General features: G+C 44.1%; 1 protein-coding gene and 2 long non-coding RNA genes across 10 annotated transcripts in view; 1 reads left to right on the forward strand and 2 right to left on the reverse strand.

Moving 5' to 3' along the window:
* The window catches only part of LOC148220342 (CBP80/20-dependent translation initiation factor-like), a 359,880-nt gene that overhangs the window by 249,815 nt on the left and 83,010 nt on the right, over positions 1–27,055 (reverse strand). The window lies entirely within an intron of this gene.
* Positions 476–10,621, reverse strand: LOC148220345 (uncharacterized). Its single transcript, XR_015799051.1, has 2 exons — positions 8,861–10,621; positions 476–3,461 (listed from the first exon to the last, which is right to left on the reverse strand). It is a non-coding gene; the product is annotated as an uncharacterized LOC148220345 (long non-coding RNA).
* On the forward strand, positions 10,775–14,222 carry LOC148220346 (uncharacterized). Its single transcript, XR_015799050.1, has 2 exons — positions 10,775–12,833; positions 14,052–14,222. It is a non-coding gene; the product is annotated as an uncharacterized LOC148220346 (long non-coding RNA).

The raw sequence follows: 27,055 nt of genomic DNA on the forward strand, positions 1-27,055 counted from the left end.
CCAGGGAAGGAATTTATTGATCAGGGAGTAGGCAATAGGATGGAGCCACAAAAAAAAAGTTGATTTACAGGTTGAGGGGGATTATTTTGAATAATGCATAAAAGTCTATGAATATGCAACATGTTGATGCATTTAACGAAGTGTTTTCTGAGTTAGTGTATGCTCTTGGCTGAATGCTCAGCACCCGGCCGCATTAAGCCTTTGCTTTATTACCTTTGTCTCCTATTTGTCTTTTTATTTATTAAATATTTTGAAAATTATCAGGAAAGTGAACCTCGTTTTTCACAGGACCCTCGGCAGTTCGCCACCCCAGACATGATGCTGGGGAAAGGGTCTTTTGCTTACCCACAAACTCAGGCACGTTTACATACAGCAATTTTGCAGCAGTCTCAGAAGCTAGGACGGGAAGCATTCCATGCTGTCCCAGACATGGGATTTCCATCACTGTTATAAATGAGAGACAAAAGTCTCGATATTCAGTAAAATTTTGGATTGCTTTATTTGATATAGAAAGAGCAAGCAGCGCGCTGGGGAACACGAGGGGTCACCGCCCACTCCACGCTCCACCGAACCTTGGTTTGCAGTCTCTTCTTATACTGTGGTTTCTCATTGTAATCAATAATTTTTGGTTTGTTTTTTTTTTTTTTTTGCTGTCATAATTTTGCTAGGTAAGCAGTGGTGGTCGAATAAACATCCTTACACAAATTCACAAAGCCTTTGGGTGATAATCAGTCACAGATAGCCATCTGGTCCTTGTAGATAACCACCAGAGAAGTTCTGGAAGTCTGGTCCTTGAGATAGGCAGCATTGATCAGACAAAGGCAGGAAGGGCTTTTTGGAAAGTTCGATTTCGCAAGCTGATAGCCGATACAACTTATTTGAAAAACATAACATAATATAACATAATGTAATGTAACATAATACAACATAATATAGCATAACAAGGTGATTTTAAACAGAATTATTTAATCATATAATTTCCTTTATCTAGTGTCCATGCTTCACTTCAGAGCTTAGCATTCTGGTTTATGCAAACCCCAATGCTTTTGTGATTAACACGAATCTTTTATCAATTGTCACAATTTCCCCACTTCTCTTTTTTTATCCCATTGATTCGTGTTCTGGTTTCAAATTTTGTCAGTATTTCTTGTACTGCCATTAATTTTGTTGCCTTCTCAGGGTTTATTGGTATTGTAGCAACTTGCATTCCTTGAACCACCGACTGGATTAGTCGAATGAAGCAGGGAACAAGACAAGGGATGAACAGTAGTCCTAATAATGTACATGTTAACATAAATCCTAATTTCTTCCACCAAGCTTCCCCCAACAGGTTATTCCACCAATTATCATTAAGCATAAAGTTCCAGGTTTGTACAGGTACATGGGCTATTCGTTTTATTTCTTCTGCAATTTTAGTAATTACTTCACCATTATCATCAATTTCTAAGCAGCATTCAGAATTATTAAACTTTCCACACACTCCCCCTTCTTCAGCTAACAGATAGTCTAGAGCCAGTCGGTTTTGATATACTGCTGCTCTAGTTTGGGTAAGTTGCTTAGCTATCAATTCCATTGCTCGGGCTGTCCGGTTTGAAGTAATTTCTACTACGGCTTGTAGCCTGATAATTCTATTTAACATATAAATTAGAGTGCGATAGCCCCAGCTCCCATCTTGAGCCCAGGTAGCTGGTCCATAATATTCAATAATTCGTTCTGGGGGCCATTCATCATCCTTCCATATTTGTGTTCCCCCTATGTCTGTGCTCCTTTTATTTCGATACAAAGTTTCATACAAGGGAACTCCTAACACTCTATTACCCTTTTCCTTTGGTAATGTAAAAAACGCAGGCTGGATAATCCCTAGAGTACATGTCCCTCTCCATCTTTTTGGTAGGGTATTATAAGCTTTTTTCCCACAGATCCAAAATATTCCATCTGGGGCTTTCCAGCTTAGTTTAACTGATTCAGGTTGTTGCCAATAGGTCCTTACACTTTTTACTTCTTCATATGGGTTGGCTCTATTTTTATTATACCAGCATAGTCCTGTAAAATTGTTCTTTATACAATTACCTTTACTTAACTTTCCCCAATATCCTTCTGGAGCTTTGGGCCACCAAGACTGATTGCTTGCATTTGTAATCAGGATAGTCTTACAGGGGGTGTGCCCCACATATTGGGTAAAGTTAGTTCCCTGACGTGTTATACATACCTCTCCTATTACCTCATGACTTAGAACCCACTCTTCAGGTCTATTGACTCCCCTCGATATTTCCGTTTGATTCCACTGTAACAACTGCTCTGGGCCAAATCCTTCCCCCCTCCATGGCCATTGTTCAGTCATTTGCATTCCTCCACAGATCCAACAGTGAGTTCAGTTCAGTTCAGTAGTGATTTCTTTCATTAATTCTACAAATAAATTTTTTCCCAAGGTGGGTAAGTCCCGTTCGCTGAGTTGTTGTTTTATTTTCTCATACAAGTTAAAATTCCCCCCATGGTTTGTTTTTGTTCCTTTGAACACCTTCGTTATCTTTTTATCAATTCTTCCTTGTAGTGATCTTGCACTTCTCCCTGATCTGAATATCCCCACATACCTTCTTTTGTGAAGCAGAGGTGTGTCTCTCCTACTGGACAACTTTGGTATGCTGATGGAGCCCACCCTCCTTTTCCCAAATTGGTGGCTACCCAGTAACTTCTTCCCATAATAGTGCAAGTTTCTAAGTTGTGTTTATTATAGCAGGCCGAATTGATATGTGTATGGAAGGCAGGGTGGATACCGTGCGTCTGCCGTACCTAATTGTCTGGTAACACTTGGAACAAGCATCAGCACTATTTCCTTTTATCATCATTAGCAATAGGATGACTCCCATGACCATTTTCATCCCTTTGCCTCCCTCAAGGCCTACGGGGTTGCTGCCAGTAGCCGAGGTTTGTTTAATCTTCTCGGCAGCAGGGAATATGTCCTGGGGTCTCCCACATCGTCTTTCTCTTTTGGTAGTGTTTCTTAATTTTGTTCCAGCTTTTAGCTTTAACATTCCAGTATGAGGTACAGCAGTAACAGCACAGTATACACAACCCTTCTGACACTTTCTTGTCAATACCTCTGCTCTGGCTCTCTTTTTTTTTTTCCTTGTTCCATTCTCAAATAACTCCCACCAGTTATGATCATCAATTTCGATTTCTCCTTGTGCTGATAGGGTATTAATACTTTAATAGTTTCCTTACATTCATTTCTTCTACACTGGACACATAATGCGAATGGGGGATACCTACCATAGGAATGACACCACAATAACTCAGTACAATATGGACACCTTTTCTTGATGAACAGGCTACACCCGGGTTTGGGGCAGGTGACTTTCAGTCCTGATTAGGAGACCTTCGAGACGAATTGATCCGATATTGACATCAAGTCTTCCGAATTCGCACTTTGAGGTCTCCAGGCTCAGATGTCACTCTCCAACCTGCAGTAGGAGGGGTTACAGGACCCTTGACTCTACTCACATGTCCATCCCTTTTCAGCTGTCCTTACAGCTGTTTCAGTTGTTAACAGAACTAAATACGGTCCTTCCCATTTTGGAGCTAGATTTTCTTCTTTCCATACTTTAATTAACACACGTTGTCCTGGCTTAATTTTATGTATGGAAAATCCTAGAGGGACAGTTTGAGCTAAAATCCCCTTCTCTCTTAATTCTTCCAAGTTTTTGCTGATTGTTATTATGTAATTCTGAAGAGAAGGGTCCTGAACTAAGGTCGGATCAAGGTGTACTCCTTTAGGGTAAGGCATACCATACAGCATTTCATATGGTGAAATCCCTGTTTTTGAATTTGGCATTGTTCGTATATTAGACAGGGCTAGTGGGAGGCACTTTGTCCATGGCATTTTAGTCTCAATCATTAATTTTGACAACTGTTGTTTTAATGTTTGATTCATCCTTTCAACCCTCCCAGAACTCTGAGGGTGCCAAGGTGTGTGATACTCCCAGCTGATGCCCAGCGCTGAGGTCAGTAACTTAAGTACCTTTGATGTAAAGTGCGTCCCCTGGTCTGAGTCTATTGCTCGAACCAGGCCATACCTTGGGATTATGTGTTTCAACAATATTTTGGCTACCACTTGTGATGTGGCTCTAGCTGCAGGGTATGCCTCTACCCAGTGGGTTAATTGGTTTACTATCACTAGTAAGTATTTCCACCTTCCTATTTTTGGTAATTCTGTAAAATCTACTTGTATTCTTTCAAAGGGTCGGTAAGCAGTTTTCCGTCCTCCTGACGTACCTTGTCGCATACCTTTTTTATTAATTTTCTGACAAGTTAAACAACCCTGTACGCTCTGCTTTGCAATATCAAAAATGCCGATGCATCTAAAAAATTTTAAAAACTGGTCTGCTAGCGCTCTGGTTCCCCAATGTGTTTGTTGGTGTAATTGTTCAATAATTTGTCTGGCCTGGGTCTTAGGTAAAATTTCCCTGTCATCTGGTAAAACCCATTTATTCTCATGCTGTTCTGCCTTTAATTTTTTTATCGCTTCTTTTTCCTGAGGAGTAAATAGCTTCTGTAATTCCTGGTTGGGGCTGAGATCTCTAACTGTAGTACTTAATACAGAAACCGGTTTTTGCTTCAATGCTGCTTTTTTTGCTTCTTTGTCAGCCAGATTATTCTCCCTTGTATGGTAGCTTGTTCCTTTTTGGTGCCCTCTTATATGGACCACAGCAATTTCAATGGGGCCCCTAAGAGCCTCTAGTATTCTAAGAATTAATTCTTGATGTATCAACCCCCGTCCTTGAGTGTTAATTAACCCCCTTTCTTCCCAAATTTTACCAAATGTGTGGACTATGCCATAGGCATACTTAAAATCTGTATATATCATCCCTTTTTTACCTTCTAAATAAGATAATGCCCGATAAAGAGCAAATAGTTCACAAGCCTGAGCGGACCATGCTGCGTTTAAGGGTCCGGATTCTACTAATTTCAATTCTTCTCCTCCTACTATGGCATATCCCGATTTTCGTTTTCCTTCCACCACTCGAGAAGATCCATTTATAAACAATTTTACTCCATCCTTAAATTCAACTTCTCCCAAGTCAGGTCTAATTTTTGTTTGTAATTCTATAACATCCAGACAATCATGTTCTAAATTTTCTCTTGGTTCCCCATATAGGAATTGTACAGGACTTTGAGCAGTTGTTGCTTTTAGCTCCAAATCTGGGGAAGTGATTAGAATAGCTTCATATTTTAATATTCGGGCATCAGTTTACCATTTCTCAGCTTTTTGATTCAGAATTCCTCTTTCGTTATGAGGGGTGTGGACCACTAGGGGTGCCCCAAAGGTAATTTTTCGGGCTTCTTCAATTAAAAGTGCTGTGGCCGCTAGGGCCTGGAGGCATGTGGGCCAACCCCGACTGACAGGGTCGAGCAGTTTAGAATAAAATCCCACTGGCTTTCGACTGCCTGCCCATTCCTGGGTGAGTACCCCATATGCTGTTTGATCAGAGGTATTTACAAATGACTGAAATGGTCTCTCCAAGTCTGGGAGACTGAGTACAGGGGCTTGAATTAAAGCATGTTTGACCTTTTCAAAACTTTTATCATCCTCTTTTGTCCATTTTAGGCGATTAGTGGTAAGTTTTTTATATAGAAATTTTACTTTCTCACTAAATCCCTCTATCCATTGGCGACAATATCCCAGCAATCCCAAAATTTTCCTCACTTCTTTTTTGGTTTTTGGAGGTTCCAGACTTAATATTCCAGAGATTCTATTAGGATCTAATTTCTTTTTCCCTTTACTTAGCCAATGTCCCAAATATTTTACTTCTGGTTCTGTGAACTGTAATTTGGCTTTGGATACCTTCAATCCCTGTTGTCCCAAAAAGTTTAAAAGTTTTATAGTTCCATTTCTAGTAGATTTTTCGTCCTTTCCTGCTATCAATAGATCATTTACATATTGTAACAATTTCACCCCGTCTGGTGACTCAAAAGACTGCATTAATTTTTCTAGGGCTTGTCCAAAGAGATTAGGGGATTCTGTAAAGCCCTGAGGCAATACTGTCCAACGCAGTTGTTGTTTCCTGCCCTTATCAGGATCTTCCCATTCAAAGGCAAAGTAATCTCTACTACTTTCCTCTAATGGGCATGCCCAGAAGGCACCTTTTAGATCTATTACACTATACCAAGTGTAGTCAGGGGACAACTGGTTTAAGAGTGTGTAAGGATTTGCGACTACGGGAAATTTGGTAACAGTTCGTTGATTTATAGCTCTCAAATCCTGTACCAATCTGTAATTCCCGTCTGTCTTTTTGACAGGCAGAATAGGAGTATTATGTGGGGACATACATGGTTCCAAAACCCCTTGTTGCAAAAGGTTTTCTATGAGAGGCTTAAGGCCCCGTCTCCCTTCCAGAGATATTGGATATTGACGAACTCGGATAGGTAAATCGGGATCAGTGATTTTCACTTTGATAGGTTTCATTTTTAACTTCCCTATTTCTCCAGGGGTGTACCACACCTCAGGACATATTTGCTCCTTGTCCTTTTGAGTTAAAGCAAAAATTTTAAGCTGATTTTGGGATACTTCAATTTTCAAATCCAATGCTATTATTAAATCCCTCCCCAATAAATTATTTTCTGCCTCTGGCAGTAACAGCAGATCTTTTAATTCAATTTTGGTTTGGGTCTCAATTTGCACATTTTTAATAATAGGGACCCGAAATGGTTCACCTTTTGCTCCAACTACGAGTGCTGTTTCTCTACTAGGTTTACACTCTTTTGGTAGGTGTTTAATTGTGGATTTTTCGGCTCCTGTATCTACTAAAAATTCCACCTCCTCCCCCTGGGGATCAATCTTTAAATTTATCAAGGGCTCTTTGGATGGTATGGTCCCTAATACATACAGCCCCTGACACCCCTATTCATCTTCCTGGAACATTTTTTCATCCCATATCCGTTCTTTACAATTTTTCTTTATATGACCTTTTTTGTTACAATAAAAGCAGGTTCGCCTTGGTGAATTATTTCCTGCTTCATTTCTTTGTTTTGGTGGGGGTTTTCGTGGTTTCCCTCCCCCTTTCTGTTGGGTTTCTTTCTGTGTTTCACGAACTGCAGCTATAAAGATTTTTGCTTTTGCTTTCTGCTTCTCTTCATCCCTCCTTACATAAACTTTTTGTGCTTCTTTTAGCAATTCTTGTAACCTCCGATCTTGCCAATCATCTAACTTTTCTAATTTCTTTCTAATATCTCCCCATGATCGAGCAACAAACTGGGTTTTGAGGAGTGCCTGACCCACTTGTGTATCAGGGTCTATCCCGGAGTACATTTGGAGATCTTTCCTCAGCCGCTCCAACCAGTCAGTCGGGGATTCATCCTTTTTTTGTTGTTCACTAAAGGCTTTATTAATATTTTGTCCTTTAGGAACTGATTCTCGGATACCTTTAACGAGTATCCATCTTAAGTCCATCATATTCTGGCGATGGACATCATTTTGATTATCCCAGTTAGGATTATTTAATGGCCATTTCTGGTCTCCCCTAGGTCCAATCTGATGCTCCCGGTCCCATACCCTCATTCCAGCCTGTCTGATCATTTCCCGTTCTTCCGTGGTGAATAGGATACTTAATATAGATTGTAATTCCATCCAAGTACCCATACTTGGTCCGAGGAATTGATCTAGTCTCTCCGATTCCCCTATAGGATCCTCTAATAGTTTTCCCATTTCTTTTTTAAAGTTTCTCACTTCCCCTGTGTTCAAGGGAACATTTACAAATCCAGTTAAGCCAGCTTGTTGTCCTGCTAATGGAACTTCCCTCGGGGGGTAAAGGCGAGCCTTTTCGTCGTTATCTCCCTCCTCTCTGGTGATACTATCTCTCCTGGTATTACTTTGACTGGAGCGAGTTCTTAGAACTATGGGAGTACCAGGAGGAGAAGTGGGTGCGTGGGGGGGGTCGCCTGTATTTTCTGTATTATACGGAGGTGGGAGATTATCGAGGGGTTCCTAGGTAACCTTATTTTTATTTTCATCCTCTTTTTCTTTTAAAGTATATATCAAGGATGGCTTGGACTGTTTTGCCCACAGGGCAGCATACTCATATTCCTCTCTGTTAAATGGTTCTTTATGAGCCACATATGTGTTTAATGCCCGACAAATCCAACCCTCAAATGATCCGAACATGGTCCGGTATAGGTTATCTTTACGGATCATTTCTCTGGTCCATTCCACCATGCAATATTGAATCAATTTTTCTTTACTTTTTCCTCTGTATACCACCCCTGTGTCCCAACATTTTAATATTACTCCCAATGGGCTGCCTGGTGGTATTTCTGGCAACCTACTTGTCTTGTCTTTATTTTCCCAGTCTCCTTGTGGACCAAATGAACTTGAACCTCTTCGTGGGTCCTTGGGACTCAGAATCTTACTCCCTCTTTGTCCCATTTTTACCTCAAGGGACTGTCTTGAGGTGTTTGTACTCCCCGATGTGTTCCGCCCGAACCCCTGCCTCTCCTTGGGTCAGGATGGACTGGAACCCGCCTCTACCTGGGCTGGGATGGGAAAAGCAGCTTTTCCCTTCTCCCTCCGTGACTGGTGTGTTGCAATCTGCTTTTCTTTTCCTCCCCCTCCCCCCCCCCCCCCCCCCCCCTTCCCGGGTCCTGCCTTTGCCTGGACTAGGATGGGAAGGACCTAGCCTCTACCTGGGCTAGGACAAGAAAATCAGTCTCTCCCTTTGTGCTCACTCGCTTCGTCCGGTCACCGGCCAGGTCCCTCGCGGGATGCTGGAAACGCGGATAGAAGGACTCCGCTCTCGCTTCGCAGCAAAGGCCATGTCTCATTCAGACAAACACACAGTCATCCCCACCAAACCAGACAGATACTCACAGTCCGTTGCTCCTGTCTGGGTCTTCGTGCACAAGAATTACAGGTGATTTTGCCGCGGTCTTCCGGGGAGATTTTTCTTGCTCAGTCTATATGGTGCGGTACGTCGATGGGTCCCGAGGATCACTGACGAACCGGGGCCAGAGCAGTGGGGCGCCTCCCCGAAATCGCAGTGCCTCTCAGGGCTCCAAGGACGTCCCGGGTTTCGGCACCAAATTGTTATAAATGAGAGACAAAAGTCTCGATATTCAGTAAAATTTTGGATTGCTTTATTTGATATAGAAAGAGCAAGCAGCGCGCTGGGGAACACGAGGGGTCACCGCCCACTCCACGCTCCACCGAACCTTGGTTTGCAGTCTCTTCTTATACTGTGGTTTCTCATTGTAATCAATAATTTTTGGTTTTTTTTTTTTTTTTTGCTGTCATAATTTTGCTAGGTAAGCAGTGGTGGTCGAATAAACATCCTTACACAAATTCACAAAGCCTTTGGGTGATAATCAGTCACAGATAGCCATCTGGTCCTTGTAGATAACCACCAGAGAAGTTCTGGAAGTCTGGTCCTTGAGATAGGCAGCATTGATCAGACAAAGGCAGGAAGGGCTTTTTGGAAAGTTCGATTTCGCAAGCTGGTAGCCGATACAACTTATTTGAAAAACATAACATAATATAACATAATGTAATGTAACATAATACAACATAATATAGCATAACAAGGTGATTTTAAACAGAATTATTTAATCATATAATTTCCTTTATCTAGTGTCCATGCTTCACTTCAGAGCTTAGCATTCTGGTTTATGCAAACCCCAATGCTTTTGTGATTAACATGAATCTTTTATCAATTGTCACAATCACCATCCTATACAACCATTAAGCAAGAGGCAAAGGAGACTTTAATGAGTTTTCTTCATCGCCTTAGAGGTGCAATCGATCGAGTTCCGGGAATGTCTCCAGATGTTAAAACTGCGCTAGGAATGCAATTGGCAGTGGAGAATGCCAATTCCGCCTGTAAGAGAATACTGCAAACTTTGCTCACGAACGATGGAAATTTTACCTTTTAAGTCGGTTTTTCATGTTGAAAAGACTGCTAGAAAATGTTATAGTCGCTTTTGAAACTTCTTTTAATCCAGACACGTGAAGACGCATGGAGAAGGACAAAGAAACCCGGATCTGGAACTCAATTGCGTGTGTCTGAAAAGTAACTCTGGCGAAGTTTAGTTCCTCGTCCCCGATAGCGCGGGGCAGCCACTCCCGCCCTCTGGAGAGCCGCGGCGGTCGCGGGCGGCGGCGGGCGGTGCTGCAGCAGCCGTCCGGGTGAGTCTTGTCCTCCAGAAACCCCCCGAACACCCGGCTGTGCCTGGCCGCAGCTTTGCACAGAGCGTGCGGGGTCTGGAGCTGGTGGGAACCGGACAACATTTCCTGCAACACAACTTCTTTCCGGAGTTAAAAGCTCCAATCGCATTCTCTCCTAATCTCAGTGCGCAGGCTTTTCAACAGACCCAGCGGCTCTGCTGGGGCGGGAGATGAGACCTGTGGATGCTTTGTGCCTTTTTATCCTTGTTCTGTGTTCGTTTTTCAGTGTTTTCTCCCCCTACTGTGTGCAGTTTTAGGGTTTGTTTTTTACTGCCTTTTCCCCTCTTTTTCCACCACGCATGCTTGAGGGTGCAGCAGCCCCAGGAGGGCTGTGGTGGGCTCGGTTCGCGGTTGCAGCACGGTGCCATGGCGGGTCCGCATGGCTTCCACCACCACCGCTGCCTGGTCGTTCCAAATTTAGGGATCTAACCCTTACAAATATAGATTTAATACAGCAAAAGTTTCTTTTTGCCTTCCCCGCTCGGCGGCAGAAAGATGGCGGCGGCCGGAGTTTTCTTTCTCTGGCGCACGGCGCTTTCTCCACCTCCCCCCCCCGGTGTCACAGCCCCCTCGCTTCCTAAGGGCTGCGCGGCGGAAGCATAGCCCCCCGCTTCCCCCCCTGCGGCGTGCGATGGCATCCCCCCTTCTCGGGGCGGCTCCAGTTTACCCCCGCGGTGGCACGGATTTTCCCCCTGACGCAGAAAAGAAAAATAAAAATGGGGGGAGAAAAAAACTGAATTTTACAGTTTTTTACAGTTCTACGGTTTTTACTGGAGGAATTCAAAACTGCGGCACAGTTATGATGGTGTTAGCCTTTACTGTGATAATTAGAAACTTATACACCCAGGATCAGTTGCAGCAATCAATTTTGAGTACTTATTGAGCCTGAGTCCTTCAGTAAAATCGCCCTGTTTTTATTTTAACTGTAGAATCTTCAAATTTTCAGTGCCTTTTATATTAATAGCATTAGAATAAGTTACTTCTATAACTTTTTAAAGATGTTAATTTTTTTTCTGTTAGTTAAGGTCCAATATTGTAATACTCAGTTATGTTCTGCTAAGTCTAACTAAGGCTAAGTTCTATTAAGTTACTGTCGTTAGATTTAATTTCTGTTACATTTCAGCATCACTAAGTTTAGACAATGTCCTGTTCCAGTTTTATTTAGATCACGTTATGTTCGGTATTAATACTGATTAACTGAGTTCTCTTAAGTGTGCTTTTTGTTCTACTGAAGTGATAATTAAGCTACATTCTCTTATGAGTGTGATAAAAGGATGGGTTGGCTAGTCAGGAGATGATCCTGAGAAAGGAGCTGAAGGTACTGAAGGAACACTTCAAAAGGACTGGAGGACTGACCAAATGGGAGAGAGACTTGCTGCCGTGAGGAATCTGATGTGAGGTCAGTCTGGGTCTGCAGTTTGACTGCAGCAAACTCCCACCATAGGTTTCCTTTACAGACTCTGACAGCAGGTTATTTCCCACTGGAATATGACTGCAAGTATTTCCTTGCTACCTCCGACCACAAGCTTTCACCTAGCTTGACTCTGACTGCAAGCACCTCCTGCAGGGTCTAAGTCTGTAATTAGTTGGAGTCAGGATGGCTGAGTTATAATGAAGAATAAGCTGGGACCTTTTCATGTTGTTAAACAAGAGTCTGTGCCTTGATTAATTTCTATCTCAAACGCAAGGTCTGCTGCAACACTATTGATTGCATGGTGTGAATTTACCGATTTTGTAATAGGCATAATTCATAAGATTTTAATATTGTATTTATAGCCAGCTTTTTCATGTTTTAACATCTCTTGGTGTAATTATCTACGAGACATGTCATTTTCAGGTTGTTTTATTTTTCTTCTCTAGTTGCATATGCATCTCCTTTATCCAGACTACCTCTCTGCTGTCTCATGATTTTCAGTATTTTCAGAGTTCCAGGTAACGATATCTGAGCTTTGTTGGAAGCCTCCTCTAAACTGATGATCTTGTGGTTCTTGTGAGAGGACAGAGCACAGATGCAATTCCAGTCATTTCTTATAGAAACACTCCAACGGTTCATTGCCTTCAAGACATCTCTATCCTAAGGAAAACTTCGGAGGGAACCAGCTATTGGATGAGTTTGATTAGTCCTTCAACCCAAGACCTTTATTCATAACTTCTATTCTTGAGAGTCTTGTTTTTTAAAATATGTCAGAGAATTCTCTTCCAATTAGGGCCTGAGCTGTGGCAACCCCCTGGCTCTACCTGGATGGGAAACTGCCAACAGACCCAAGTGTTTTCTGCATCAAAACAATACTGTAGTAGTTTAGATTTGCTAATTTTAATATACTTATTTTTTGCTGTGAAATAGGATTAGGAGCTGAGCCATCAGCATTAACACATTACTCAGGTTTGCAGCAAGATTCTGAATTGATGCAGCACTGACCAAAAATTTGTTTTAAAAATCCTGTGACAAGGTTATGGGAAGGACCTGCAGATTTATTAATGTGGGGAAGAGGGTTATGCTTGTGTCATTACAGACAAAGGACCCCAATGGATACCAGCAAAATGAGTTCGCCTGTGGCTTGAGAAGGACATTCTGATCCCTAACATCGCCAATGAACCATAATAGCATCATTTCTTACTCCAGGTATTGCTGCTGCTTAAGCTTTGGCTACGCTTAATAAGTTGGGATGCTGGACAGCCAAACAGCTAAACATAACTTCAGCTATTTTAAATCAGATGCTTACTGATGTAGAAAGTATTAGACACAGCACACTGCAAAATAGGGCTGCTATAGATTTTTTGTTATTGGCAGATGGGCATGGGTGTGAGGATTTTGAAGGAATGTGTTGTCTGCACCTCTCTGCCTATTCTGCATCCATTCACAAAAAACTCAAACAATTACAGGATAACATGAAAAAGTTGACTGTGAATGACGGGTTTGGATGAATGGTTTGAGGGATGAGGAATAACTGGATAGTTGAAAAATATGAAGGGATCTTCGTTATTACTATTAGTCATTGTTATACCGCTTTGTATTATTCCATGCATAATAAAATTGGTGACCCACTTGGTGGAAAATACAGTAAAAAGGGTTTGACTGGTGCAAGAAAAAGAAGGGGGAATGGTAGCAATGTATTTGAACAGCTTAAGCCACAGTGTGCTCCAACCAAACAATTTTTAGTTATTCTTATCAGAATCCTCTGGAATTTGTCAAGGTTAATGAAACATAAATTATGCTAAATTGGAAAAGAACAGGCTGAGAAACAGAATACCAAGACTATAAGAATTAGATAAAGGAGAGCTGTAGCTGTCAGAGCCTGGGGTTTGGCCCCGAGCTGCCACAACGAGCCCGGATCAGATGTCCCGTAAATCACAGCTTTTCCTGGTGTCTCAGGCAGATTTCAGCCACAGGTTATGGGGATGCAAGCAATGTCTAAAGTCTAAGCTATCAGCTCTTATTGTGATTTCTGCTCAGCTTGCAAAGTACTTTCTTAGCCAGCAGAGAAAGAGACTGGGAAAAGCCGCAGAGGAAGTTCCACAGAATCTTTATTTCTTCTATGAAGGGGTCCATGGCAGCAAATCCAATGGGTAGAGTCCTAAGGGGACTTTTGTAGGGTTAGGGTGTCTTGGAAATGGACCGATGGAATAGGGGATTGCGATATTAGCCAACTACTAGGGATTTTAGGTTAAAAGGAACCAATTACTTGAGGGATTGAAAATGGACCAGTTAAATCACAAAGAGATAAAGCAGGGATTTGCAAAGGGGTAAAATATTTAGTGTCAGTCATTCTAAGTAAACAACTTCCTATCTAAGGGATCATTCTCCACGGGGGCCTCTCTCAGGTCTCTGCTTCTTCCACAGAGAGCTGTGAAGCACTGGACTGTAACCAATCATATTTCCTGAAAGGTGTGTGCAGAGCTCGTGGACAAGTTAGAGGCACCAATCAAGTAATGCATGATTGCGTGTACAGTAGTTTTAGAATGTATAAGTAGAGTATAATGTAAACAATAAAGTGGTTTCTGCTTAATCACATTGGTTAGTTGCCCAGAAGCCCTGTGCTCCCGCAATCCTCCCAAAACTGCTCCGATGTGGGTGACTATTTCCATGGGATACAGTACTCCAGGGACAGGCTGCTCCAGCCTGAAAGCAAGGGCCCCCTCTCTCTACCGGGTCTTCCACTGGATCACAGCCTCCTCCAGGCATCCACCCCCTCTGGCATGGGCACCTCCCACACAGGCTGTGAGTGGATATCTGCATTCCCTGTGGACCCATGGTCCGCAGGGGGACAGTCTGCTTCACCATGGTCTTTACCATGGCCTACAGAGGAATCTTGACTCCAGCAACTGAAGCACCTCCTCCCCCTCCTTCTCCACTGACCTTGGTGTTGCCATGTTGTTTCCTCCACATGTTCTCACCTCCTTCTCTTCTTTGACTAGAAGCAAAACTCTGTGACTTTGTTTTGATTTCCTTCTTAAATATGTCATCACAGAGGTGTTACCAACCTCTCTCTTTGGCCCAGTTTTGGCCAGTGGCATGTCCATCTTCACAGCTCTGGGGGACATGGTGGAAGCTTCCAGCAGCTTCTCACAGGACCCATCTTTGTGGCCCCCCTGCTGCCAAAAACCAGGCCATGCCAAACCATTAAAATTGGTTAACTTATCCTTTTGTAATTCTTTGTGGGTTTGCGTTATAGTAAATTACACTATTCCTTAAGTTGATGTGTGTGTTTTGGTGTTGACCCTACCCACCATCAAAACACCCTGTCCAGCTGTAGAGGGGAGTGATAGAGTGGCTTTGGTGTGTTCTTGGAATCCAGCCAGGGTCAACTCACTACACCATAAGTGGTGTCCCTCAGGAGTCCGTATTGGGACCAGTGCTATTTAATATCTTCATTAATGACAGATGAAGGGATAGAATGTATTCTCGGTAACTTTGCAGATGACACCAAGCTGAGTGGTGTGGTTGACATGCCAATAAGACAGGATGCCATTCAGAGGGACCTGGAAAAGCTCAAGAAGTGGGGCCATGGGAACCTCATGAGGTTTAACAAGACTAAGTTCAAGGTCATCCACTTGGATTGAGGCAATCCTCAACACAAGCTGGGGGATGATCGGATCAAGAGCAGCCCTGCTGAGAAAGATTTGCAGGTGCTGTTGGATGAGAGGCTGGACATGAACTGGCAATGTGCCCTTGCATCCCAGAAAGCTAATCATATCCTGGGCTACATCAAAAGAAGAGTGACCATCAGGTCAAGGGAGGTGATTCTGTGCCTCTACTCTGCTCTGGTAAGACCCCACTTGGAGTGCTGCATCCAGCTCTGGGGTCCTGAGCACATAAAGGACACTGACCTGTTGGAGTGCATTCAGAGGAGGTGTCATGGTTTGACACTGGCCAAACACCAGGCACCCACGAAACCCACACACTCACTTTCCCTTGCCACAGCTGGGTAGAGGAGAGAAGAATTTAAATTAAGGGTTCATGAGTTAAGGACTGGAAGAAAACACTCCAAGGGCAAAACAGGCTTGGCTTATAGGTACAAAGTGAATTTATTACTAACAGAGTCAGAGGAGGATAATGAGAATAAAATAAGCCCTACAAGACACCTTTTCTCTCCCTAAACCCTCTCTCCTTCCCACCAAAAGTGCAGGGAAACAGAGTGTGGGGGTTTGGTCGGTTCATCACTGGAGGTTTTCTTCCACTGCTCAGGGACAGGAGTCCTTCACCTGCTGCACTGTGGGGTCCCTTCCCATGGGAGACAGTTCTCCATGAACTTCTCCAGTGTGGCTCCAAATCTCATGAGCAGCAGTCCTGCCAAAACTGCTGCAATGTGAGCCCATCCTATGGGCACACAGACACCCCCCCCCCTCCAAAATTGCTGTGGCATGGGTCACTCTTCCACGGGGTTCAGTCCTCCGAGGACAGGCTGGTCCAGCCTGGAAGCAGGGGCTGCCTCTCTCTACCGGGTGTCCCAGTGGATCGCAGCCTCCTCCAGGCATCCTCTGGCATGAGCACCTCCCCCATGGGCTGCAGGTGGATCTCTGCATCCCCCATGGATCCTCATGGGCTACAAGGGGAAAACTTGCTTCACCATGGTCATCACCACGGCCTGCTGAGGAATCTCAGCTCTGGCACCTGGAGCACCTCCTCCCCCCCTTCTTTTCACTGATCTTGGTGTCTCCATGTTGTTTCCCTCATATGTTCTCACCTCCTCCTCTTCTCTGGGTATGAAAAACTGCATGCAACACTTTCTTTTGATTTCCTTCTTAAATATGTTACCGCAGAGGCGTTACCAACCTCTCTAACTGGTCCATCATTGTCAGCAGCATGTCCATCTTCAGAGCCATCAGGAATTGGCTCTGCCAGACATAGTGGGAAGCTTCCAGCAACTTCTCACAGGACCCATCTTTGTGGCCCCCCTGCTGCCAAAAACCAGGCCATGCAAAACCAACATAGGAAGCCACCAAAACTATTAGAGGGATGGAACACCTCTCCTATGATGAAAGGATGACAGATTTGGGGTTGTTCCATCTGGAAAAGAGAAGGCTCTGTTGTGACCTTATTGCAGTCTTTTAGTACCTGAAGGGACCCTACAAGAGAGATGGAGAGGTACTTTAGACAAGGGCATGTAGTGACAGAAAGAGGGAAAATTACTTCAAACTGACAGAGGGCAGGTTTAGATTAGATATTAGGAAATTCTTCATTATGAGGGTGGTGAGGCACTGAGACAGGTTGCTCAAAGAAGCTGTGTAAGACCCACACCTGGAAGTGTTCAAGGGAAGGCCATGTTGGATGGGGCTTTGAGTAACCTGGTCTAGTATGAGGTGTCCCCGCCCATGGCAGGGGGATTGGAATGAGATGATCGTTAAGGTCCCTTCCAACACTAATTCTATGATTCTACGACTCTATGAGACAAAAGAACAACAAATATATTAAATAACAAACATTCAAGTGAGCTCCTGATGCAACAGGTTGCATCCTAAAATTATTGCCCCAATTCAGCTCGGTACAGAACTTCTGAAGATCCCCTTCCTAAGCCCTTGTCATGATGTGTTGGTTTGACACTAAAAACAACACATGGAAGTGATTTTTTCTGAGAGGAGCAGCTAGGCTTCTTCTATGAGAAAAACCAATCACTGATTGATTTTGAGAACTGACAACCGGTTGAACCACTGAAAGAGATGGACATGTCTCTGTGAAATTCACATTTTAATACAAACAAACCCCTGGAAAGCTCTTTTTTGTTTCTGGCCTCTCAGAAGGTTACTAGCCTAGCTGAGGCAAGGTCGGGGACAGGCTGGGGACAGGCTGGGGACAGGGAGTCCTTTGGCCACTGAGATCCTGGCTGCTTCCCCCTCCCCCCCAGCATGGCAGAAATGCTGCCACTGCTAACACCCGGGGAGAGCAGCTCCAGGCAGGGGCTGCCCCACTGCTCCCCTCTGGCCTGGCGAGGGCCAGGGCCAGGCCTATCCGCTGCTGCCCTGCAGTTGCAGAGGAGGGGGGACTGAGCCGGGTTTCCCCCCTGGAGTGGAATGTAGCCAGAGCAGTCACCACTGCTTTCTGGTTGGACCCTTGCTATCCTAGTCTAGCCCCAGCTTGGCTGCTGAAAGACTCTCTTGTAAATAGCTCTGGGCTGCCACCCAGCAGGGATTACATGACCATCTGTAGGCCTGGGCAAGATATTAACTCTTTCACTGCCCAGAATGAAACTTGGAGACACTTTATTCTTTCTCCTGAGTGAAAGAACAGGACCGAGATGAAGACATGCACAGGAACAGCATGTAAACACTGAGGTCAGATGAAAAAAAGAATTAGGTCTCAGATGGAAGGGATTGATGGAGATGCCTTATTCTTGGACTGAAAATCCTCTTGTAACGCTATGGAGAAGATATGCTTGATATATCACTCTTTTTTTTTTTTTTTTTCCTGTAACTCGTGGAATGTATTATGGAGTGGATAAAATGTTCTAACTGTAGGTATGAGCAGAGGCATTTGTGCTAAAGTAAGCAGATATTGAAACAGCTGTGATCCCATAAGTTTGAATATAAAGAAGACTCCTGCTGTCCCCCAGGGAAGAGAAGAAGAAAGACCTCTGTTTTCAAAGACGAAGAGAGCTTTTGTTTGAACTGTTATAATCCTTAAAGTGTGCCCCATAAGTTGACATGGTCCTGATATGGGAAACACATACACATACGATAATTCAGAATTTTAGAAACATATAAGGTGCTTAGGTAAGTGGAGGGGAAGACAGTAATTTTTAGCAATTTTGTAAAAGTAGAGAAACAACTTGTAATAGAACATATAGGAATGCAACCTGTTAGGTAGAAACAACTTGTAACAAAACACAAAGAATTTAGTTGCTAGGTAAAGGTCATAGAGATAAGTAGTATATTATGAAAATTCAGTAAAGCAGAACTTAGGTATTGTGAAGAATCGATAAAGCAGAACCTGTGGATTGAGAAATCAGCAAGGACAAGGCTCCTGGTTTTGGCCAGGACAAGCTGACCTGGGAACTAGCCAAACCCCCACTGCGCCTCCCCAGAGATGGGGTCAAACAGCAGACACCTGAGGAAGATATCTACTTCATCAGAAAACCCCTGTCCACGACCACCAGGAGGTGTGGCACCGCAGAAGACTAATTATAATATGAATCACAAGGAGGCAGAGAAGGGACAGGGATGGGTGGGCAGGGAGGTGTGGGGTTGTGGGATCTATGTGTATTTAAACCTGAAACCTGTCTTGACCAGGTACACGTGTATGGTGGAAATATCTCCCATGCGTCCCAGCTGGAAATAAAACATACCTGCTCTACAATTTTAAATTGTAAAGTACTTATTCCTCAACTTAGTCCTCAATAATGATTGTGGGAAAACTGTTACTCGAGAAAGGGATTTTTGCACAGTGATCAGATTTCCATTCTCCTGGATGGCTGATTCACTGTGACAGAGGCCACAAGAAAACTATTTCTTGTGGAGAAAATCTCTATAGACTGAAGAGAGAAACTTCTCTCTCTACATAAACTGGTGAAAGACCATTTTTTAGAGATGGTAAACTGACTGATTTGTTTCTGTACATGGTCGGTGTGAAAGAAAAGAAGTTGTGGGGGGAGAAGTGTTTTGAAAGTTTTATTCTGTTTCTTATCATTTTTTCTTATAGTTTCCAGTAATACATTTTTTCTTTGTACCCTTTAAAGTTTGAGCCTGTTTTGACTTCCTCCTAATCCTATCTGACAGCAGTAAATGAGTAAATAATTCTAGTGGGTGCACTGGCAATTTGGCCAGCACTAAACCCACCACATAAATTGGTGATTTGGCTGTGAAATCTCAAATTGGCAAACCAAAATCACTACATATGGTTATAGAGAAAAAGGAGTGGAGTTTTTAGTGCTGTCTATTCAATACCATCCACATCATGGCTGAGGGCATGGTTTTTGGCAGGAAGAAGATGGGGCCAGAAATGGAAAGTGTGCCATTTTTTGCATGAGTCTCTGTGGGGAGAAGGTATCAGGGTCAGCCTGGCAGATCTAGTCCCACTCCATCACTCGTGGTCCCTTTCCCATTCTTCTGTGCTGCGGCTTTTGTTGTTTGGTGCTGAAGGATGGTGACAATGAGCCTGAGATGCTGCTCTGAGAAAATGAAAAGGGAGAGAGAGGTGGCAGTGCAGGGCAGAGCCCAGCCATGCCATGTGGAGCCCAAGGCCCAGCAGACTAGCAGAGCAATACTGGTGCTGGAGGCAACTGCATGGAATCGAACCAGAAAAGCAGAGTGGTCCAAGGTGGAGGTGTAGCACAACATGGATGATCCAGCTTCCTAAAGGGCTTGTTTTCTCTAGTTCTTCATTGTCTTTTTGGATGGGGGGGGGAGGGGAATGTTAAACCATAGAAGTTCTCATAGCCACATTGCTTTTGTTTTCCTGAATACCATGTGGCCTGAGCGCAGGGTATTTGTCTGGAAACTATGACGGGTGCTGTCTTTGGGAAGCATTTCTGTTTGTTCGGTGGTGAATACCCTTTTGTGGGTACAAAATTATATCTTTTGTACACTCTTTGTTATTAATATTATTATGTTTATTTCAATTCTCAGTAAATTTTTATTCCAACTGATAATGTCTCCTAGTGTTCCTCCATTATCGGAAGGGATAGGGGAAAGGGAGCAACTTGAATGGGTTTAGTTTTTCCAGCTGGGTTTTAAACCACTGCCCTGAAGCTAAGCATCTAGCAGTTACCTTCTGATGCTAGGCTTGAGATGTATTTGGATGTGGATGGAGACCCTTGGCACCAATACCTTCTAATCTGTGGCATAAGTAGATGTAGCACAAGCTGTTCTATCCAGTTCCCCACACCTCCTTTGTGCATAAGCTCATCAGTGCTCTACTAGTGAGCACAGGCAGGTCAGATCTAGCACTAATCCCAGTATGGTGGTTTGACCTTGGCCAGATGCCAGGTGTCTACCAAAGCCTTTCTATCACACCCTTCCTCAACTGGGCAGGGGAAAGAACATATAATGAAAGACTAATGGATTGAGATAAGGACAGAGAGATCACTCACCAATTATCAACAGGGGCAAAACAGACCCAACTGGGAGAAATTAACTGAATTTGTTACCAATCAAAATCAGAGTAGAATAATGAGAAGTAAACAAATCTTAAACACACCTTCCCCCTACCGTCCCTCCTTCCCCCTACTGTCCCTCCTTCCCAGGCTTAACTTTGTTCCTGATTCTCTATCTCCTCCCACCCAGTGACACAGGGAGATGGGAAATAGGGGTGTCTTGATGTGATTCATGATAATGTACTCCAGAAAACATCTGAGCCCAAAAACTGTTACTGTATCTTTAAAACTCCACAGCTGGGAACCTTGTGTCTGTGTGTGTGTGAGGGGATGGAGGGGGATTTTGCTTTGGCGAGTGCATTTTTTAAAAGCTAACTGCCCAGGCTCTCTCTCACCTGGCTTGGTGCCGTATCAAAAACGGGTATCCTCCCCCATGTTGGGTCTCTTTTTGTTCCAGTGAGGTGGTGAGCTCTAGCAGTTTGATATCTAGCCATTATTTACTTTTTTTCCCTGCCTGTTGGCATCCTGTTTGTTAATAAACCATTGGTTTTTCACTTTCATCTATTAGTATTCATTTTTTATTGGTGGAAAGGGATTATTGGAACCCTAAAGGAGATAACTCAGAGGGTTCTCCTTTAAATTGTCTTAAACCAAGACAAGGGGTTATGGTCAGTTCATGCAGCTGCTGCTTCTTCAGGGAGAAGAGTCCTTCCCCTGCTCCAGCTTGGAGTCCCTCCTATGGAAGACAGTCCTTCACGGACTTCTGCAATGTTAGCCCTTCCCACAGGCTACAGTAGGGGAATCTCAGCTCCAGTGCTTGGAGAAACTCCTCCTCTGCCTTCTTCAATGACCTTTGTGTCTGCAGAGTTTTTCCTCTCACATATTTTCACCCCTTTCTTCTCTGGCTGCAATTACTTCTGCACAATATTTTTTTCCCCTTTAAATATGTTGTCACAGAGGCATTACTACCATCACTGATTGGCTTGTCCTAGGCCATCCTGGAGCTGGCTGGCATTGGCTCTGTCAGGGGAAGTTTCTAGTGGCTTTTCAAAGAAGCCACACCTGTAGCCCTCCCGCTACTAAAACCTTTCCACACAAATCCAATACACCCAGCAATTAGGGGAAATGACAAATATAGTGCAGGTGGTGCAGGAGGTCAGATGGTTGTAAGCTTCTAGGCAGGGGTCGGATGCTCTCACCTAAACCTGCTTCTTTTAGACAATGTCACAGAATCACAGAATGACTAGGTTGGAAGAGACCTCCAAGATCATAGTCCAACCCATGCCCTAACACCTCAACTAGACTATGACACTGAGTGCCACATCCAGTCTTTTTTAAAACACATCCAGGGATGGTGACTTTACCACCTCCCCAGGCAGACCATTCCAATACTTTATTATTCTTCGAGTGAAAATTTTTTCCCTAATATCCAGCCTAAATTTCCCTTGGCACAGCTTAAGACTGTCCTCTCATTCTGTCAGTTGCTGCCTGGTGCAAGAGACCAACCCCCACCTGACTACAACCACTTTTCAGGAAGTTGTAGAGAGTGATAAGGTCACCTCTGAGTCTCCTTTTCTCCAGGCTAAACAACCCCAGCTCCCATAGCCGTTTCTCATAGGGCTTGTGTTCCAAACCCCTCACCAGCCTTGTTGCTGTTGGAGTGTGAAAAACAGAGGTCTCTCTGAGTTCCTCAGAGAGAGATCAGAATGCAGAAATCGAATTAAAAACCTTTAGAGAAATTAAATTATATTAAGCCACAGACATTAGAGGTGTAAGCTTTAGTTTTAAGTAAGTAGAAATATTATTAAGTCACATAGATATGAAGTAGAAGTATAAATCTTAGTTTTAAGGAAAAATATGTTTTAAGTGCCTTAAAGAGCAAAAGCCTTTGAATCTATTGTAAAAAACATGCTTCAAAAACAAGCTTCAGTGAGAGCTCAAAAACAGTTTTAGACATAATAAAACCATAGTAAGAATATTGCTTACATTCTTCAGGTAGAACAGATAGGCTATATGCGCAAATTATACATAAACTTTTGTATTATAGAACTATAATTCTAATAGGTTTAGAAGAAATGCTTCAGGTTCGTGTTTTTAGCTCATTGGGTAATTTGTAAATAAAAATCCGTGTATTGGAGTGAGAGCTCTCACTCTTGCTCTCTCTTCCTCCACCATCATCATCATCACTACCACCACACGAAAGAAGAAGAAGAGGAAGAACAAGAACAGAAGAAGAAAGACCAGGGAGCATTTGCCTCTTGAGACTCTCTACCAGGCTGCAGCTTCTGCTTCTAATCGGGACTCTATACCAAAAAGTTTTTAGCATTGACTTTAACAATTTGGCCTCTTTGTCTTTTGAGACTGATGTGCCTTTACAATAAACAACTTTAGAAACCAACAACTGCTCTGCTCTTTTGAAGATATAAACCCATAACAATCTTGATAGTTGCCCTCATCTGGACATGCTCAAGCATCTCAACGTCTTTCCTAAATTGAGGGGCCCAGAACTGGACACAGTACTCAAGATGCAGCCTCACCAGTGCCAAGTACAAGGGAAGAATGACCTCCCTGGTTCTGCTGGCCACACTATTCCTGATACAGGGCAGGATGCCGTTGGCCTTCTTGGCCACCAGGGCACACTGCTGGCTCATGTTCATTGGGCTGTCGACCAGTACCCCCAGGTCCCTTTCTGCCTGGATACTGTCCAGCCACACCGTTCCCAGCCTATAACATTGCAGGGGGTTATTGTGGCCAAAATGCAGGACTCAGCACTTGGACTTATTAAACTTCATCTTATTGGACTCTGCCCATCCATCCAACCATTCCAGGTCTTTGCAGAGCCCTCCTACCTTCCAGCAGATCAACACATGCTCCCAGCTTAGTGTCGTCCGCAAATTTACTAATGAAAGACTCAATACCCTCATCCATGTCATCAATAAAAATATTGAACAGGAAATGGCCCCAGCACAGATCCCTGAGGAACACCACTGGTGACTGGCTGCCAGCTGGATACAGCACTATTCACCACCACTCTCTCGGCCTGGCCATCCAGCCAGATCTTAACCCAGCAAAGAGTGCTCCTGTTCAAGCCATGGGCTGCCAGCTTTTCCAGGAGTATGCTGTGGGAGACAGTGTCAAAGGCCTTGCTGAAGTCCAGGTACACAACATCCACAGCCTTTCCTGCATCCACCAGGCAGGTCACCTGGTCATAAAAGGACATCAGGTTGGTCAAACATGACCTACCCCTCCTAAACCTATGCTGGCTGGGTCTGATACCCTGGCCATCCTCTAAGTGCTGTGTGATGACACTCAATATAAACTATTCCATTACCTCACCAGGTACTGAGGTCAGGCTAACTGTCCTATAATTGCTAGGATCCTCCTTCCTACCCTTTTTGTGAATGGGCGTCACATTGGCCAGCTTCCAGTCACCTGGAACCTCACCAGTGAGCCACGACTGTTGGTAAATGATAGAGAGCAGCTTCACAAGCTCATCTGCCAGCTCCCTCATCACCCTGGGGTGGATCCCATCTGGTCCCATAGATTTCTGAATATCCAAGCATCTCAGCAGTTCTCTGACTGCCTCCTCCTGGATAACAGGGGGACCATTCTGCTCCCTGACACCATTTACCAACCTAGGAGGACAGTTGTCCTGAGGACAAGCTGTCTTCCCATTAAAGACTGAAGCAAAGAAGGCGTTCAGCACTTCTGCCTTCTCCTCATCCACAGTTACTAAGTTCCCTCCCTCATCCAATAAAGAACAAAGGTTGGTCTTACCCTGCCTTTTACCATTAATATATTTGTAAAAACATTTTCATTATCCTTTACAGAAGTCGCCATTTTAGGTTCGAACTGAGCTTTGGCCTCCCTAATATTTTCCTACATGCCCTAGCAGCCCCCTTAAATACTTCCTGAGAGATGTGACCCTCCTTCCAAAGATGATACATCCTCTTTTTATTCCTAAGTTCCTTCAAAACCTCCTTGCCCATCCAGACTGGACATTTGACTCATCGACTCATCTTTCAGCACACAGGGACAGTCTGTTTCTGTGCCCTCAAGATCTCTGTTTTGAAACATGTCAACCTTTCCTGAACTCCTTTGTTTTTAAGGGCTGCTTCCCAAGGAACTCTCTGAATAAGTCTTCTAAATAGGCCAAAGCCTGCCCTCCTGAAGTCCAATGTAAAAGTCTTATTGATGTTTCTCCTGATTTCACCAAATATTGAGAATTTGATAATTTCATGATCACTGTGCCCAAAGTGACCTCCAACCACCACATCTCCCACCAGCTCATCTCTATTTGTGAACAACAGATATAACATAGTTGATACGTTGACTGGCGCTGTGCCTGAGACAGAGACACTACACTCTATGATCCATGTGACAAAAAGCCTTTATTCCCTCCTGACTTCACCTTAGGTACCCCTTTTAATGTTCCTGGGTAAGTGCCTGTGATTGGTTCACAGTTCAGGCTGCTCAGCTCTCTGACTAATAGCTCTCTTCAGCTTGGGCTGGAACTCATTGGGTCACATCCTTGTCTGTCTCCAATTCTGTCCTATCTCTGTTCTCTGGGGGCCTGTCTTATCAGGCCAGTCCGCTTCTCTTATCAGTGGTCAGATTAACTGCCTAGTACAAGCCAGCTTGCACTGTGACACATAGTCCCTCCCCTGATGGGCTCACTCACCAGCTGCGACAAAAAGTTCTTTTCCACACACTCTAAAAACTTCCTGGACTGCCTCTTTAGTGCTGTGTTAAGTTCCCAGCAGATGTCTGGCAGGTTGAAGTCACCGAAAAGAACAAGGGCTGATGATCCTAAAACATTGTCCAGCTGCTTATAGAATAAGTTGTCCACCTCTTCTTCCTGGTTGAATGGATGATAACAGACTCCCAGTAGGATGTCTGCCTTGTCGGCCTTCTCCTTAATTCTTACCCATAGGCATTCAACTCCATCATCATTAGTTTCAATATCTATGGCATCAAAAGCCTCCCTAATATAAAGGGCCATCCCTCCACCTCTTCTCCCTTTCACGTCTCTTCTGAAGAGCTTGTAGCCATCCAGTGCAGTGCTCCAGTTGTGTGAGTCGTCCCACCATGTTTCTGTGATGGCGACTACATCATAGTTTTGCTGTTGCACCATGGCTTCCAGCTCCTCTTGTTTGTTACCTATGTTTCATGCATTAGTGTACATGCACTTCAGCTGGGCTACTGATTTCACCCGTTGCTCAGGCTTGCCACCCTTGGGCCTGTTCTCAGACAGCCCAGCTGCATCCCCTTCCCCCTTCAAACCTAGTTCAAAGCCCTCTCAATGAGTTCCGCCAGTTCATGAACTAAAATCCTTCTGCCCTTAACAGAGAGATGGAGCCCATCCAGCTCTGGCAGGCCAGGTGCCATAAAAGTTGCCCTATGATCAAAGAACTATAACTACCCTTCTTTTCTTTTTATTGTTAGAGGTGGTGATCCATCTTACAGATGAAGCGTAGTTGGGAGGCTCACTGGGGGGATCATTTTCTTCTAAATCATCTGGCTGACTCTCTAGATCCAGGGTCTCATACCTATTCTGAAGTGGCACCTGTCTAGGGGATGGGGATAGGGAGGAATTTTTATTATTACTTCCCCAAGCAGGGACCCATTTCCACTCCTCTTCATCCACCATGTGTCCTTCTATTTCCTGACAGTGGGAGGCATCAGAGTCCTCTGACTACTGGTGGGCCTCCCTCAATGATGGAAGGGTGGAACTCCACCAATCTATTTCCCTTTCACTTTCCCTAATACTCCTTAGTCTTTCAACTTCCTCCCTAAGCTCAGCCACCAGCGAAAGGAGATCATTCACCTGTTCACACCACAGGCAGGCTTCTTCTGCAACTCCCCCGGTACCACTGATAAGCTCAAGCACAGGAAGGGGTCTGGACAGCTGTGTCCTTTTTGGAGGGTTCTATTTGGTTACACACACTTGTACTCACTACAGTTTTCAATAGTGTAAAAACCATTACTAACAGAAACCCCTAAACCAACCAACCAACAGAAACACAGGAAACAACATACAGCAAACCTTACTAGCAGGAAAAAGCCCGCAACCCTGCCTGCTTGCCCAGCCTGCGTGATCTGCCGTGCAAACTGCCATGCCACGCCCTCAGAGGCGCTCTGGATCGCCACATTCCCTAGAGGCCTCTTTTAATCAGCCCACTGCTCACCAACAGAGGAAGTCCTGCCCCGCATCTGCGTGACACACAAGAGTGAGGAATGCACCTGCTCAGCATTATTTTAATGTCCCTATGACCTCTGGAGACACTCCAAGAACCGGTCAGACTCCATAAAGATGGCA

Source organism: Sturnus vulgaris, chromosome W, assembly GCF_052056855.1.
Source record: "Sturnus vulgaris isolate bStuVul1 chromosome W, bStuVul1.hap1, whole genome shotgun sequence".
NCBI classification, from domain to species: domain Eukaryota; kingdom Metazoa; phylum Chordata; class Aves; order Passeriformes; family Sturnidae; genus Sturnus; species Sturnus vulgaris.